The sequence below is a fragment of the Leptodactylus fuscus genome, chromosome 3 (genome assembly GCF_031893055.1).
Source record: "Leptodactylus fuscus isolate aLepFus1 chromosome 3, aLepFus1.hap2, whole genome shotgun sequence".
In the NCBI taxonomy this organism is placed as follows: Eukaryota; Metazoa; Chordata; class Amphibia; order Anura; family Leptodactylidae; genus Leptodactylus; species Leptodactylus fuscus.
The window spans coordinates 182,332,379-182,349,507 of NC_134267.1; positions in this window are offsets into that span (position 1 = coordinate 182,332,379).

The following is a 17,129-nucleotide window of genomic DNA, read 5'->3' on the forward strand; positions in this document are numbered from 1 at the left end:
GACCTCCATTTTAGACGAATAGTGGATTTCAAATCCGGGTCATATGAGAATGTGAACTTTGTGACTATGAGACAGGGATAGCTGTACAGGCAGGGATAGCTAGGGATAACCTTTATTTAGGGGGGAATGTTATTAAAAATAACTTTTTGGGGCTCTATCGGGTGTGTAATTGTGATTTTTGTGAGATAAACTTTTTCCCATAGGGATGCATTGGCCAGCGCTGATTGGCCAGAGTACGGAACTCGACCAATCAGCGCTGGCTCTGCTGGAGGAGGTGGAGTCTAAGATCGCTCCACACCAGTCTCCATTCAGGTCCGACCTTAGACTCCGCCTCCTCCAGCAGAGCCAGCGCTGATTGGCCGAATTCCGTACTCTGGCCAATCAGCACTGGCTAATGCATTGTATTGGCGTGATGAAGCAGTGCTGAATGTGTGTGCTTAGCACACACATTCAGCTCTACTTCATCGGGCTTGAACCCTTGTGCACCCTCGGCTCTGCTACATCAGAGCCGAGGGTGCGCTTGAACCCTTGTGCACACTCTGCTTCATCAAGCTAATAGAATGCATTGGCCAGCGCTGATTGGCCAATGCATTCTATTAGCCCGATGAAGTAGAGCTGAATGTGTGTGCTAAGCACACACATTCAGCACTGCTTCATCACGCCAATACAATGCATTAGCCAGTGCTGATTGGCCAGAGTACGGAATTCGGCCAATCAGCGCTGGCTCTGCTGGAGGAGGCGGAGTCTAAGGTCGGACCTGAATGGAGACTGGTGTGGAACGATCTTAGACTCCGCCTCCTCCAGCAGAGCCAGCGCTGATTGGCCGAATTCCGTACTCTGGCCAATCAGCACTGGCTAATGCATTGTATTGGCGTGATGAAGCAGTGCTGAATGTGTGTGCTTAGCACACACATTCAGCTCTACTTCATCGGGCTAATAGAATGCATTGGCCAATCAGCGCTGGCCAATGCATTCTATTAGCGTGAACTGAGTTTGCACAGGGGTTCTAGTGCACCCTCGGCTCTGCTACATCAGATTGCTACATCTGATGTAGCAGTGCCGAGTGTGCATCAGATGTGTAGTTGAGCAAAACTGACTCAGCACTGCTAAGTCTCTGCATTCGCATAGGAATGCATTGGCCAGCCTTCGGCCAATCAGCGCTGGCTCTGCCGGAGGAGGCGGAGTCTAAGGTCGGACCTGAATGGAGACTGGTGTGGAGCGATCTTAGACTCCGCCTCCTCCAGCAGAGCCAGCGCTGATTGGTCGAGTTCCGTACTCTGGCCAATCAGCACTGGCCAATGCATTTCTATGGGGAAAAGTTAGCTTGCGAAAATCGCAAACTGACAGGGATTTCCATGAAATAAAGTGACTTTTATGCCCCCAGACATGCTTCCCCTGCTGTCCCAGTGTCATTCCAGGGTGTTGGTATCATTTCCTGGGGTGTCATAGTGGACTTGGTGACCCTCCAGACACGAATTTGGGTTTCCCCCTTAACGAGTTTATGTTCCCCATAGACTATAATGGGGTTCGAAACCCATTCGAACACTCGAACAGTGAGCGGCTGTTCGAATCGAATTTTGAACCTCGAACATTTTAGTGTTCGCTCATCTCTACTTCCTAGCTCCTGCCTGTATAGAATTCTGCCTCTTGCTTCAGCTATTTGCACTGGCCAGCTCAAACTTGAGGCACCTTCAAGGAATTGTCTTAGTAAGTTATTCAGTAACTTACTCTACAAACCAAGTTAATTCTATCTAGATGTGATATCAACATAAAAACTGTGCCAGGGTGGTAATGTCTAAAGAAAAGGTGAAGAGCAGATCAAGGAGTGCATTTATTTTCAATTAACAGTCTTACGTTACCTTCCTTCCATCATACAGTGGCCAAATAATATCTTTATTAAAGGGATTCTACCACTAAAACACTTTTTTTTCTAGTTGCCACGTCGGAATAGCCTTTAAAAAGGCTATTCGTCTCTTACCTGTGGAAGTGCTCTCCGCCGCGCCGTTCGTTCAAAATACCGGTTTGTACCGGTATGCTAATTAGTTCTCTCGCAGCGATGGGGGCGTCCCCATTGCAGCTCGAAAACCGACCGCAGCGCCGCCTCTCTGGTCTTCTGTATCCTCCCCTTGCCTCTTCAGCGTCTGTCGGACGCCTGCGCAGTATGCTCTCTGTTCGGCGAAGATTGCCGAACGTACTGCGCATGCGCGAAAGTGCAGTGCCCGCACTATGGCTGGGACCGCAATTTCGCGCATGCGCAGTACGTTCGACAATCTTCGCCGAACAGAGCGTACTGCGCAGGCGTCCGACAGTACGCTGAAGAAGCAAGGGGAGGACACCGAAGACCAGAGAGGCGGCGCTGCGGTCGGTTTTCGAGCTGCAATGGGGACGCCCCCATCGCTGCTCCTGCGATGGGGACGCCCCCATCGCTGCGAGATAACTAATTAGCATACCGGTACAAACCGGTATTTTGAACGAACGGCGCGGCGGAGAGCACTTCCACAGGTAAGAGACGAATAGCCTTTTTAAAGGCTATTCCGACGTGGTAACTAGAAAAAAAAGTGTTTTAGTGGTAGAATCCCTTTAAAGGGGTTGGCCACTTTCAGACCAATATTGACAAACAAATGTACAATAAAAAGCTATACAATTTTCCAATATACTTTCTGTATCAATTCCTCAGGGTTTTCTAGATCTCTGCTCGCTGTCATTCATTCTATTACTTCTAGTGGATAAAACTCTGACCATGGTCATGTGATTTACGGTCCATGGTCATGTGATGAGCACATCCACTTCTTTAGTGATAAATCAGATATGATTTTTTTTCCAAATTCAAGACATAGGTATATGTTTTTCTACTGGTACACAAAATGAACCGTGCATATTGCCTAGGGTTCGATCAAACCCTGGTTAAGAACCACCGCCCTACCCTGTTTCCCTGAAAATAAGACACACACCCCCCCCCTTCACCTTCTGGATCACATACAACCGGCAGTCATGCCAGTGCTCCGCTAAGGAAGCATCAGCATGACTGCCAATTGTTCCCCGCTCCAGCCGCTGCATAAGACATCCCCCGAAAATAAGAAAGGTCATATATTTCGTTTGATAATTAATTATAAGAAACTGTCTTATTTTCGGGGAAACAGGGTAGAAGTAACAGAATGAATGACAGCAAGCCGAAATCTAGAAAACCGTGAGGAATTGATACAGAAAGTATATTGGAAAATTGTATAGCTTTCTATTGTACATTTGTTTGTCAATATTGGTCTGAAAGTGGCCAACCCCTTTTACATCCCGAATAATAGCATCAGAACTATCACAGGAAACCATCAGCATGCAGACAGTACTGTTCAGGTGCAGTAAAAAAAAAAAAAAAAAAAAAAACAGTAAAAAAAAAAGGTACTCATGATAAGTGCAGGGTTACCAACCTTCCATAAATTCGTAGTCGATAAAAATGAAAGACTTTTAATCTCTATCTCTAGCAGAGCTGGCCGTGCACTGAGCTCTGCTACACCAGAGATGTAGCAGAGCTGAGTGTGCGCTGAGCTCTGCTATATCTTGGGTGTAGCAGAGCTCAGCGCACACTCATCTCTGCTACATCTCTGGTGTAGCAGAGCTCAGCGCATGGCCAGCTCTGCTACATCTCAGGTGTAGCAGAGCTGTGCGCTCAACACTGCTACATTTCAGATCGGATGGTGGACTGATCTTAGACTCCGCCCCCTCCGTCACTCAACTCTGCTACATCTCAGGTGTAGCAGAGCTGTGCGCTCAACACTGCTACATCTGAGATCAGACCACAATGGAGACTGCTGTGGACCGATTTTAGACTTCGCCTCCACCGGCAGAACCAAAATTGATTGGCCAAATGCTGTAGTCTGTATGGCATTCAGCCAATCAACGCTAGTCAATGCATTCCTATGGGAAAAAGTCACCTCCCAAATATCGCAAGCTGACAGCGATCCCAACGAGATAGTGACATAATTCAGGTACTTGGGCATGTTAGATGCCCCCAGACATGCTTCCCCTGCTGTCCCAGTTGCATTCCAGGGTGTTGGTATGATTTCCTGGGGTGTCATAGTGGACTTGGTGACTCTCCTGAGTCAAAGTGTGGCTTCCCCTGAAACAAAGCATTTTTCCCCATAGACTATAATGGGGTTCGATATTCGTTCGAATAGTCGAATATTGAGGGGCTATTCGAAACGAATATCGAATCTCGAATATTTCACTATTCGCTAATCTCTAATTATGATCATTCACATTCCCTTTCTTCTCCATATGATCCAGACAACCTTGAGATCTAGTAGAAAGGAAAAAAGAAAGAAAAAAAGGTATTCCCTGTACGGAACTTGTGATGTTTTCTGGTGAAGACCCCAAAATACCTGGGGTGCTCACTTGGCATAGTCGTGTTATGAACCCAAACAGAACAGAACCCCGAATGCAGGTGTGAATCTAGCAATATCTGAAATTTAAAAAGTTCTGGGAATGTTTTCTTTTGGTGACATTTCACATAAGAGGGTAACAAGGTGACAACCTAATTGTAATCCTAGCAGCCTCAAGTCTGCCAAGACCTTAAGCACTTAAAGTGACTTTATATTAAAGTTGTGAAGTCAGTGTTTAGTACATTGCGTGAAGTTATCAACAGTCTTTTCTGCTTTTAGCCTTCGCCCCGGTGTTCCTGGTGTGACAGCTTACTGTATGAAGCATAGGCCGTTATTAACTTGCAGCTGTCTGGTAGCTTTGTAACAGGAGAACATCGCTGCAGGATTAATGTTACTTACTGGATGACTAATATATCATGTGATTTATACACAGGGTATATTACTGCGTCTTACAGCACTTGTGGGCTCCAAGACCTCAGGGTAATAGACATTATGATACTGCTTGTATGTTTATTCATTGTCTAAATTCTACAGCGCTCTTGATCTGCGTTTAGGAAGGGATCACTATAATAACATCTATGATATCTATGATATATCCTTATACACTGATTCCCAAATATATAACACAGCAAGAAAGATTTGTGTAAATCGAATGAAACTTTATGTATGGCTATAATGATGACATATGTAAGTGACTATAAGGAGGCTCTTATATCCTATTGTTGTCTACTAGCCTGGATTCAAGATGAGATACAGTTGGACATGGAGACACACAGGTTCTATATGGTATCGGGCAGCACCATTGCCCATGGAATTTGAAGCTGGGCCTATAGATCTTGCACATTTGTAGGTTGCGGAAGATTGGGGTCCCAGCTTGCCCCATAAATGCTGGATTAGTGAAATATCTGGTGACCAGGCAGGTCACAGAAGTATTGCAACCTTGCTGAGACATTTCTGGGAAACCCTTGCTGTGGCTGAGCATTATCCTGCTGAAAAATGGCAGGTGGAAGCCCTGTGATGGTGTCTCTTATATCACTATTAGGGGTCACCAACAAATTTACTTCTTCTAAGAGCCTGGAAATGGTTTGGACAGAGACAGGGGTATTTAATGAAGATGTTATCTTTGTCTGGATGATGGACAAGGAAACCATGGGAGCTGCTTGAGCTTACCAGTGGATCAAACAATCCTCTCTACCGGTGGGTGGTCTGTGCCATCTGGAGCCTGCTCAGAATTTGTGTACGTGCCTTCATCATTGCCATTACACCATCTAACATCTAGGCCTAGATGACAGAAAAGCAGTCAAAACAACTATCCTGCTTCTCTTAGTTCAATAATGCACCCCCCTTTAAAGTCTGTAAACTGGGCAAAGATTCAAGTGTGTTGTAGAGTCATGTTTAGCAGTAAACAATCTCACATAGTGGTACACTACCCAAAAGTAACCTCTGAGAGTCTTTTTATAGGGCAGCATAGGAAGCACTTTTTAACCTTGTGACAAGGTTAGGAAAGGCATTTACCTGCAATCTAATAGACAGTAGAAAGGTGATGTTAAAGTGCTTGGGCCCACTGGCCTACTGGGCCCTTCTGTAGGTGCACAGGTTGCGCCAATGGTATGTCCGCTCTTGCTTTACTGCATTAACTTACACAAAATGGATTCCATGGATGTGGCTGTGTTTAGTGTTGCAGTGTAGCACTAGTAAAAGCTATTGACACTTTTGCACTGATTTTTTTTACTGTTCATTTGGTTTTTAAATGCAAAATGAAGCAAAGTATCTGTGCTCTAAAACACAACCAAAGCATTGGTAGATTGCACAAAACCGAGAGAGTAATGGCATGACAACAACCAAAAAACACAAATGTGCAAGGTTGGGTCCAATGATAAGACAAAATACGATGCTGTTGTAATGTGAAAGTAGAAGGTGTATGCAACTACCGCAAAGGGGTATTCCAGTAAATTAAAGTTATCCCCTATGTGGTGGACATGTAACATATGTAACTGTCTGATTGGTGGCACTCTGTCTTTTGTCCAGAGGTGTGACAATGGCTAATATCCTTAAATAATCTCAGATAAAGTTGCGGAATCCTCCAATTGTTGACTGTTCTCAAAGAGGAGGACATAAAGGAGGATACTACTGACCTTTCACCTATCAGAGACATTTTGGGATCTGCCTTGGACTCTATATTTTTTTAGGATCTGATGTCTGATTTAATAGGAGCTTTTGATCTGAGGTCTGAATTAATTTTGGGTTCTGGTCTGTAGTCTTAACATATTTAGAGGTCTAGTCAGGGGTCTGAATTTTTTGAGAGTCTTGTCACTTGCATTGTACTGGTGATCTGCGGGGATCCCAGGTGTTGGAATCCCACAGATCTAAAATTGATGGCCTATCCTAAGGATAGGTCGTCGATCTTAGAAACTGGATAAGCCCTTTAAGTATTCTCAAACAAAGAAATTGAACAGTCAATATATATATATATATATATATATATATATATATATATATATATATATATATATTTATATCTCTGTTTTATTTCTCTGTATAGTATGTTGTGCAATGGTTTGTGAGGATAAAACTTAGACTAGAGGCTCTTGTGCCAGACTAGGAGTTTACATCTCTGGCTACAGAATGTTTAGTCTACAATAGTATTTCTGGATCTAACTTTCCCACTTGAGCGCTTGTTTATGGCCATGATAATTAGAAGTTATGTGCAGACACGGCTGCCTAGCACTTTATTCATAATAAAGCAACACTTGCCAACTAAAGGTGTAACTGCTGGGACCACCGTACAACCACAAATGATACTACTCATAGGGGTCTAGTGAGACTTCAGCCTATATACCTTTCATTGCTGTACTCCTCTCTTGTGTTTCTTACTGCTCTTTTATAAATTCCTTGTTCTACTTACTCTAGGTTCACACTTACACCTGGGTTTCCATTTTGGGCTCTACTTGGTGACCCAAAAAACAGAAACCCAATCCGCTTAAAGGCCGTCTATAATTTGAATTTAACATATTTACTAAACCTATCTTCATGTAGCCTTTAGAAAAGCTATTGTAGACATACCTTTTGTTTTCTAATCGTTGCCGCCAATTTCAAGAAAAACTCGTTATCTTCTTATGCAAATCAGTCTTTTGGGAGCACAGGGGGCGTTCACCCTGTACCTCCGAGCACCCCTTGCGTCATCATCCTGGACCTGCATCGCCGCCCTCTTTTTGCTTGCAGTTCACTCCTTCTCTTCTTTGCTTCCTTGTCCATCAGTGTATTGTGCAGGCGCTCATCAAAGAAGAAGTCCAAGATGGCATCCAGAGTATGTACTATATGCTCAGGCCCAAAGCTGAAGTGGCTGAGTGTACAGCGCATACGTATGATTTAATTCGTACTGACGGGACAAGGAAGGAAAGAAAAGGAGAAGGAGTGATCAGCAAGCAAGAAGGGGGCAGTGATGCAGGTGCAGTCTGATGACACAGGGGGTGTTCGGTGCTCGGGAAGGCCCCCTTTGCTCCCAGAAGACTGATTTACATAAGAAGAAAATGGGTTTTTCATGAAAACATCTACAATGATCAGGAAGCAAAAGGTATGTCTACAATAGCCTTTCTAAAGGCTACATGACGATAGGCTGAGTTAAAAATGTAAAATCGCAATGATAGACTCCCTTTAAAAAGCAGTTACCTGCAGAAACCCATAGACCCCATAGACTATAATGGGGTCCGCTGGGTTTCCGCCTGAAAAATGCAGAGAGAAAAGTCCTGCTTTTCAAGCGGATTCATGGAAGGAATCCCCGAACGTTGAGCGAGCGCTGATGTGAATGTAGCCTTACTATATCTGTATTAATACATTTATAAGGGTTCTCAATGATTAGAAAACATGGCTGCTTTCTTTTAGAAAATGTTTAACCTCCTCTTCGCAGTCAGTAACATCATGTCTGTTGGTCACATCATGGCCATATTGCAGCTCAGAGACTGTACCATGTGACAAATAGATGGGAAGTCATTTCCAGAGAATTGGAACTAAAGCTCTTTCCGAAAGAAAGGAGCCATGTTTTTTAATCCTCTATGGCCCCTTTAAGATTTTCACTCAGATATATGTTTTTACCCAGCATCTATATTATAGCTTAACCATAGATTCTCACAATCAAGTTTCACCTGTGAAACTTAGCCCGTGTGCGCCAGATATTGGTAACCGGATTATTGTCTGCCAGATTATAGTAGGGGACAGTATGTCGCTGGGTGTCAGGGAATCAGAGCAGCATAGATAGCTATGATACTAGGAGTCCCACTCCCAGGATGCTGTTCAGACCGGTAAATCTGGAGAACAAAAGGACCACGTTTTAAGGGTGAACTCAGTCTTGTGAATCTACTTTAATACTCTACAAGAACACATTATACTATATGGTTGCCCATCTGATATCTCAAAGAGCATTGCTGGAGCAAGTTGTTTAAAAGTTCTCTTTACTATGTGCCATCCTGACACCTTTCAGATACCTGTTGGCACCGTGGTACATATTATAACTCCATTTACATGGCCTGGTATCACATTTGTGTGCTTTTACCACTTATATAACTTACCACTAGATGACAGCAATGACATGGTGAAAGTATTGTGGCTGAAAACGAAATGTTACAAGATTAGATTTTCATTCTAGCTGTAACTGAGGAAATCGAAACAAACAGCTCTGCAAACTTCAACACAAGGTTCCCAAATACATGGTTACCTAGTACATTAGGTTAGATGAAGACACCGGTCCATCAAGTCCAACCTATAACCCTACAGTGTCGATCCAGAGGAAGGCAAAAAAAAAACATGACCCCGTACTGACCCGAATCTGACAATCAGTATAAAACCCTAGATCAACTTGTCCTTACCAAAATCTAAAACCCATAGCCTGTAATATTTTTCTGTTCGAGTAAGGCATCCAGGCCTTTGCACAATGAATCCTCCATCACCACTTCCTGGGGCAGAGAGTTCCAGAGCCTCGCTGTTCTTACTGTGAAGAATCCCCTTCTATGTTTCTGGTGAAACCTTCTCTCCTCCAGACGTAGAGGATGTCCTTTGTCACTGTCACTGGCCTAGGAGTAAAAATATCCTTAGAAAGTTATTTGTATTGTTCCTTCATGTATTTGTACATTGTTATTAGATCTCACCGTAGATGTCTTTGCTCTAAACTGAATAAACCCAAGTTTGTTAATCTATCGTTGTACTCCAATTCACTCATTCCCCTAATAATTTTTTTGTTCTTTTTTTTGTTTTTTTTTAATGTAGATTGTGAGCCCCACATAGAGCTCACAATGTACATTTTTCCCTATCAGTATGTCTTTTTTTGGAATATGGGATGGAAATCCATGCAAACACAGGGAGAACATACAAACTCCTTGCAGATGGTTTTCTGCCCTTGGCAGGATTTGAACACCAGGACTCCAGCGCTGCAAGGCTGCAGTGCTAACCACTGAGCCACCGTGTGGCCCCTCCCCTAATAATTTTGGTCACCCTTCTTTGCACTCTTTCTAGTTCAGTTCTGTCCTCCTTGTAAACTGAGGCCCAAAATTGCACACAATGGTCTATATATGGCCATATTATGATTTGTATAGAGACATGCGTATGTTCTTGTCATGAGAATCTAGACCTCTTCTGATGCATCCCATAGTTTTATTTGCCTTGGCAGCAGCTGCCTGGCACTGGTCACTGAAGGCAAGCTTGCTGTCCACCAAAATCCCCAAGTCTTTTTCCAGCAGGACATTTTGCTCCACATTTTTCAGGCGGAATCCGGTGGAAGTCTACTATAGACTATGGGGTCTGCGGGTAACCGTCTTTTAAGCGGATTTGGTTTTAGTTTATCGAGTCCCCAGAGCACAGGTGTGTACCTAGGATCAGCCATATTTCCCAGCCTGACCGCAGCGCCGTTCACCTGAACTTACAACATGACAACAATTTATGATGTTGTGAACTACAGATTGTATCCACCAAAAAGGGAAACTTCAATGTCTTTCTCTGACGGACCAGAACAATGCAGCAGTGTGAATATAGCCTTAGATTCTATTAATAGAAATTGTTTCATGTGTAATAAACTGACAGAGGCAAAGTATATTCAATGCTGCAGATTGTACTGGTACGTGTATTATCAATGTGAATCACTTTGCAATAATTATTTGCTTAAGAAAACGCCCAACGTGGCAACTTTATATTCATGTGAAGACTTGCCTCAAATATACACCTCAGCTCTAGATGGCATGAACCTGACAGCAACAGCTGACTTATATCGCTCAATGGTAACGAGACTAGGGGAATACAAATGACAAGCAAGACACCTATCTGTCTGAGATACGGCATTGGAGGCTAAGAGCTTCAAATACAAACTCCTGTTGATACTAATGGTCAGTGCACACATAGTTTTTTGGCGTGGATTTTGACGCTGAATCCGCCTCCAAATCTAAGTCTATTGGGAGGCTTTTTTTGGAGGCGGATTCAGCGTCAAATTTAGTGCCAAAAACTCTGTGTGCACTGACCCTAATAATGCCAACAACATAGTAGTAAATGAACATAGTAGTACACATACAGTAGTGCAATGTCAGGCGTCATGTGTGTCCTTTTGCCGTGGGTGGAACTCTCTGTGACCATCAGGAATAAGTTTCTGGTTAGTAGTTATGTGAGGACCAGAGAGATAAGTGTCCGATCGGCCAAAAATGGGGTAGAATACTGTATGGGGGCCCAAAAAAAAGAGCAATATACTATTTAGGAGTCAGTAAAGGGAACAATATACAGTACTGTGTGTGGATCAGTAAAGGGGACAATATATTACGTGATGGTCAATAAAGGGGGCGATATACTGTTTGGGGTTCAGTAAAGGGGCAACATATTGTCAGAGGACCAGTAAAGGGGATTTTAAACTGTGTGTGGGCCAAACAATGGGAGTGGAGAGGCACGGAGTACAATTTTAGTTTGGTTTCATCATGGTATTTTTTGGGGGGTGGGGGTTGCTTTTCAATAGTTTTGCCTCAAGAGAACCTAGTAGCAAAAAAGTCAATGGTACCACACACTCTAAAATTATATGTGGTGCTAGCGAAAAAAGGTCCTTTGACCCAAATATACTAGTGAAAATAGATTTTGCTGCACACACTGTTTTGTAATCAAAGGAATATAGAGATTTATTTTACAATATAGTTAACGCCTTTTGACACAATGCAAAATATTGACATAGAAAGACAGGCTAGATCAATTGGATATGACGTTTCGGTCCTTAGACCTTCATCAAACGCGATCTAGTGTGGTAGCAGGATCAGTATAAGTGCCTTGACACTTATACTGATCCTGCTACCACACTAGATCGCGTCTGATGAAGGTCTAAGGACCGAAACGTCATATACAATTGATCTAGCCTGTCTTTCTATGTCAATATTTTGCATTGTGTCAAAAGGCGTTAACTATATTGTAAAATAAATCTCTATATTCCTTTGATCACAAAACAGTGTGTGCAGCAAAATCTATTTTCAAGAGAACCTCGGTCCACTGATGGGTATTAATGCTTCCTTTATCAGTCAGCAATAGGAAGGAGAGACACGGGGACTATTTACTAGAATTAGTATAGGAGTTGTGAAAGTACAAATGATGACATGTCTTCTAGCACGTAACAAGCAGTTACATAATATCACACTGACTGTGCAAAACCCTTCACTTCAAGATTATACTGGATATTATGTTTTCTGTATTTAATAAACATTTACTTGCACAATAATTCATTCCATTGTCTCAGTAAACAAAATATGTCAATGGTGCATAAAGTAATTGTGATTCAAAGTGACTTACACTGCTCACTTCACTTCACCTATTACTATCAGAAGGCAAATAGTGAGGTTTATGGGTTAGGAATACAATTTCTGTAACATAACCAGGCTTGGACAGGCCCATAGGTGAACAGGTATTCATATAGATGCTCATCATATAGCACCTCGACCAGGCTACATATTATATATGATGGTAATTGCACATAGTGACACTGCTGTATGCCACCCTAACATGATTGCCATTTGCTATGCTTTCTGACCCTTCTCCATCCCCGCTCCCGCAATGTAGTTTTGAACCTTTCTGAAACTTTCTCCAGTCATGCCCCCCATTTTTGAACATTGTAGCGTGTCAATTATATCTATGTAAACGCTTGTGTTTTTCAAATAGGTATAATAGATCCTGTCTTCAGGATATAAATCCAGCGCATACGCAGTCTGTTCCGCCATCGAGACTGCGCATGTCTGTTCAGCCATTTTATTGTGGCCGTTTAAAGGAACAGAACGCTTGGCAACACTAAAATGGCCGAACAGACATGCGCAGTCAGCTCTGCCTGAAGCCAGATAGCAGAGCCGACTGCGTGTGCGCTGGATTTACATCCTGAAGTCAGGATCGCTGGAAGAAGATAACACAAAGGACGCAGCAGAGAGGCACGTCTGTAGAAGATGGAGGCGGTGCTGGAGAGGTTTCAAGCAGCACTGGGGACGCCCTCAGTACTGTTTGAGCACGGGGGAATGCTCCCTGTGCTGTCTGGAGACTCATTAGCATACCGAGAAAAACCGGGATATCTACGGAACGACGGTGCAGAGAAGAATTGTAAAGGTAGAGGAAGGATAGCCTTTCTTAAGGCTATTCCTACATGGTATTGGTTAAAAAAGGGATTCTAATGATAGAGTCACTTTAAAAATTAATCAGGAACATAAAATACTAGATTTGACATTTGCTGGTTATACCCAGGGTCGGACTGGCCCGCCGGAGCACCGGGGAATCCCCCGGTGGGCCCCAGGCCCCAACTATATATTGCTGCTCGTTTTATTTAAAAAAAAAGCATAGGCAGGGGCCCGATCTGCACAGGGTCGGACTGGGCCACCGGGTAGGCCCCGAGCCTTGACTGTCAGTGCTCATTTCCTCAATGCAGAAGCACTGGTCAGGGGCCCGATCGGGATGTCAGGGGCTGGTTCCGGCCCCTGTGCAGTGCATTTGCATTGATAAACTGAGCGCTGCTAGTGGCAGGGGCTGGAACAGTAAGCTCGGGGCCTCAGGCTGCAGGCAGCGCTGTAATGAATAAAGAAGCACGGCTGCCGGCAGTTTCCCAGGGCCCCGACACTTACACAGAGGGGCCTCCTGCCAGTGCAATCTTAGGAAGCGCTCTCTCTGCAAGCCCCACTTTCCCCCCTCCCCCTCCTCTTCAGAGTGAGTCATCGTTTACATCGGCCCATGTGGGGACAGAGGAGTCTGCTGCAGCTGCTTCACAAATGTGAGTATATTTTTTTCTTTTTTTTTGGTAAAATGTAATATTTAATATGTATATGTGTACATTTGTTTAACCCTTAAGTCCTATCATGGTGTCTATCATACACCATTACCATACACATGTCATTATGATAGACACCATGATAGGACTTAAGGGTTAAAGTATGTGTCTTGTATACTGTGTGAGGACTGTATGTTTGTATACAGGTATGTGTGTGTATATACAGTATGCTATAATAATGTGAGTATATATAGTATATATGGTATATGAATGTATATAAATGTGTATATGCTAATTATACCTACGGAAACACCTACAGTGTCCCTATAGGTATAATGGAAGCAGAAAGTCCTTAGAGCAAACCTCTGTGGAGTTTCTGCAAAAAGCGCTGCAAGAAAACTGATGTGTTGGCGCCGGGGTTTTTCCTGCAGCGCTTTTTGGCTGTGGGACGCTGTGTTAGGCCTTATCCTTATAGTGTGATGTACAGTATATTGAGATGTTAAAGAGGAGCTTTCACCTCCTGGGGCACAATGTGGTTTTATATACCACTAGAAAGCCGACAGTGCGCTGAATTCAGTGCAGCTTTCCTGTTCTGTGCCCCCGGTGAACAGCTATCAGTCCCGGTACTGTAGCTCTTCACTGTCAGAAAGGCGTTTCTTACAGTCTGTCAGGAACGTCCTTCTTCCCAGCAGCGCCTTCCCAGCAGTGTATTAAACCGCATGTGCCCCAAATGGTGAAAGGTCCTCTTTAAGGATTAGGCACAACAGTGAGACGCATTGTTTTGCATTGAGCTTTTGTCCCCAGCCCCCCGTTATCCTCCCGCCTATGTCTATTCAGTCTCATGGCCTTATTTCTGGAAATCCTGTATCTAATTGGTTTCAGTGGTCCCATGAGGTGCAGGACTCCCAGCATGGAGGCGCCAGCACGAGACTAAATGGACACTGGCGGCGGACAATGGAGCAATGGGGACAGGTGAAGGCACTTTTTATTTATTTATTTTTTATTTTACACCTCCCGCCAGGCACATGGGTTGATCCAATTCCTGGACAAATCTTTAAAGGATTTATCCAACTTTATAATATTGATGGTCTGTCCTTAGGATACGCCATCAATATTACATCTATGCTGATACAACAGCCAGGACCTCTGCAGATCAGCTCTTCCAGGACAGTGTGGCTACAGGTAATGGTAACATTTCTAGGAGCCATGCTGATCACTTTCCATACAGAGTGTAGCAGTAGGTTTAGGTAGTATGTTGTTGCACATTGTATGGCAGGTGAGCAGCATGGCTCCCGAGATGGTATTACCTTTAGCTGCCCTATCTCGGTATCACTGGTCTGCAGGGTCCTGGTGGTGGGCCCCTAGAAACAATTCCACTGGTGGGCCCTAGACACCCCAGTCCGACCCTGATTATACCCAATATTAACCAATATTTAATGAATAAAATAAAAGTGACAGCTGCTGAAATATTAAAATTCTTATGCTGCGCAGTCAGTGTATTTAATCTGAGAACATCTGCTTCGCCTGTATAAAGAGAAAGCCCAATAAAAGTAATTTCTCAATATTTGCTAGAAAGCCCAACACCTAAGTGGAATGATCCTCCCTCGCAGCACATGGAGCACTGTGTCATTTGTCTGGGTGGAGGGTGTATGACACACGGAAGCAAACAGTAGACCTGCTGAGTTGTCACAAATCTTTCACAGGTTGTATTCTGCTAGGAATGCAGACTAGAGCTGCTGTATACCACGGTGTCCTGTCTGCAGGAGGAAACTGTTACATAACATACTGATAATGTGAGCCCGGCCCTTCACCGTCATGCAGGGATATGACGCTGGTGAAAATGTAGGTCTTCTCTTTGACGTTACATGTTACAGAACTAAAGCCATTCTCATATTACTAAATCTACCAAGTACTATAAAAATAAGACAAAAATTTAACCTATTCTGATTTATAGAATGTAAATATACACCCAGTAAGATGCTTTTCACATGCATACAATATGTCATAATAAGACTATATTCTTCCAGACTTCTATATAATAATCCAGCAAGTATTCCCCAACATACAAATTTAGTATTGTTTAACTTGACTTTCAGCATTATGATACCTTTCTGTGCCGTGATATCCTATCTCAGAAGGCAACAAACTCATTGAAAGAGATCAGTGAACACTCTGTGCCACATTGTTGATAACGTGACATGAGTCATGTTAACCTTTGCTACATCTGTTCACTTCTGATGTGTCCACCCAGTGTAGGCCAAAAAAGAGGCAAATATGCATTGCAAACCTTTTTTCACTGTATTTTTTTACAATTGGAGTCAGTGACTTGATGCATGCCACTGGATGCCTATAACAGGGCATCTGTCAGACACTTCAGCCTGAGCAACACATGAGCAGAACCTAATAAAGGAGCCAACCTGACATTTCTGCTTTAGTAAATATACTCGAGTATAAGCCGAATTTTTCAGCCCAGTTTTTGTGCTGAAAAAGCCCCCCTCGGCTTATACTCGAGTCAGCAAAAAAAAGTTTTTATTTTTTGGGTTTTTTTAGGAGGGGGGGGGGGGGGGTCTATGACCAGCCACAATATTAGTGTATAGAATATCCCATAAAATATTGCAAAAAAAAAAAAAGATTTAAAATAAAAGTTCTAAATCACTCCTTTCCCTAGAATACATATAAAAGTAGAAAATTACTATGAAACACTTACATATTAGGTATCCCTGTGTCTGAAAGTGCCCGGTCTACTGAATATAGGGTATCTGCAGTGCTTCTATTCCGTCAGGAAGGGGTTAATAGGAGCACTGCAGATACCCTATATTCAGCCAGACTGAATTCCAAGAAGGGGAAGAAAAAACAGTCCTCAAGCTCAGGGAAGGGGCAGACAGACAACCAAAACATCCCCTCCCCTTTCCCAGCACTCAGCAACTACTGCACCCAAAAACTCCGACCATTTTAATTTTTTAAATTTTCCAGTAGCTGCTGCATTCCCCCCCCCCCCCCCCCCCAGGTTTATACTTGAGTCAATAAGTTTTCCCAGTTTTTTGTGGTAAAATTAGGGGCCTCGGCTTATATTCGGGTCGGCTTATACTCGAGTATATACAGTATTTAAGTTCATAATTATTCTGAAGCTTCTTTTCTCAACTCTGTAATCTGCAGTTCCTCTGTAATTCCCACTGGAAATGTATGAATAAATTGACAACTGGGTGTTACCTTTCTCCTTTTTCAAAAGGGTGTGTCCACACATAGTTTAACAATCTGGCAGTACTGACTGGACGATGTCGTCAGTGTCCCCCCGAACTGGTAGTGGTCTGTTATTTATTCATTTCTAGTTGGAATAAATGAGGAACAGGGAATACAATGGTAACAGACATGTCAGCATGGCTGGCAGCTTTTCTTTAATGATACAGTACAGTTGTCTTGGAGCAATGGACTATGTAAGTATTACCTGCAATCTGTGAAAAAATAAGGCTTCCAATTGGGAATAGCTGCAGAATTAGCAGCATAACATT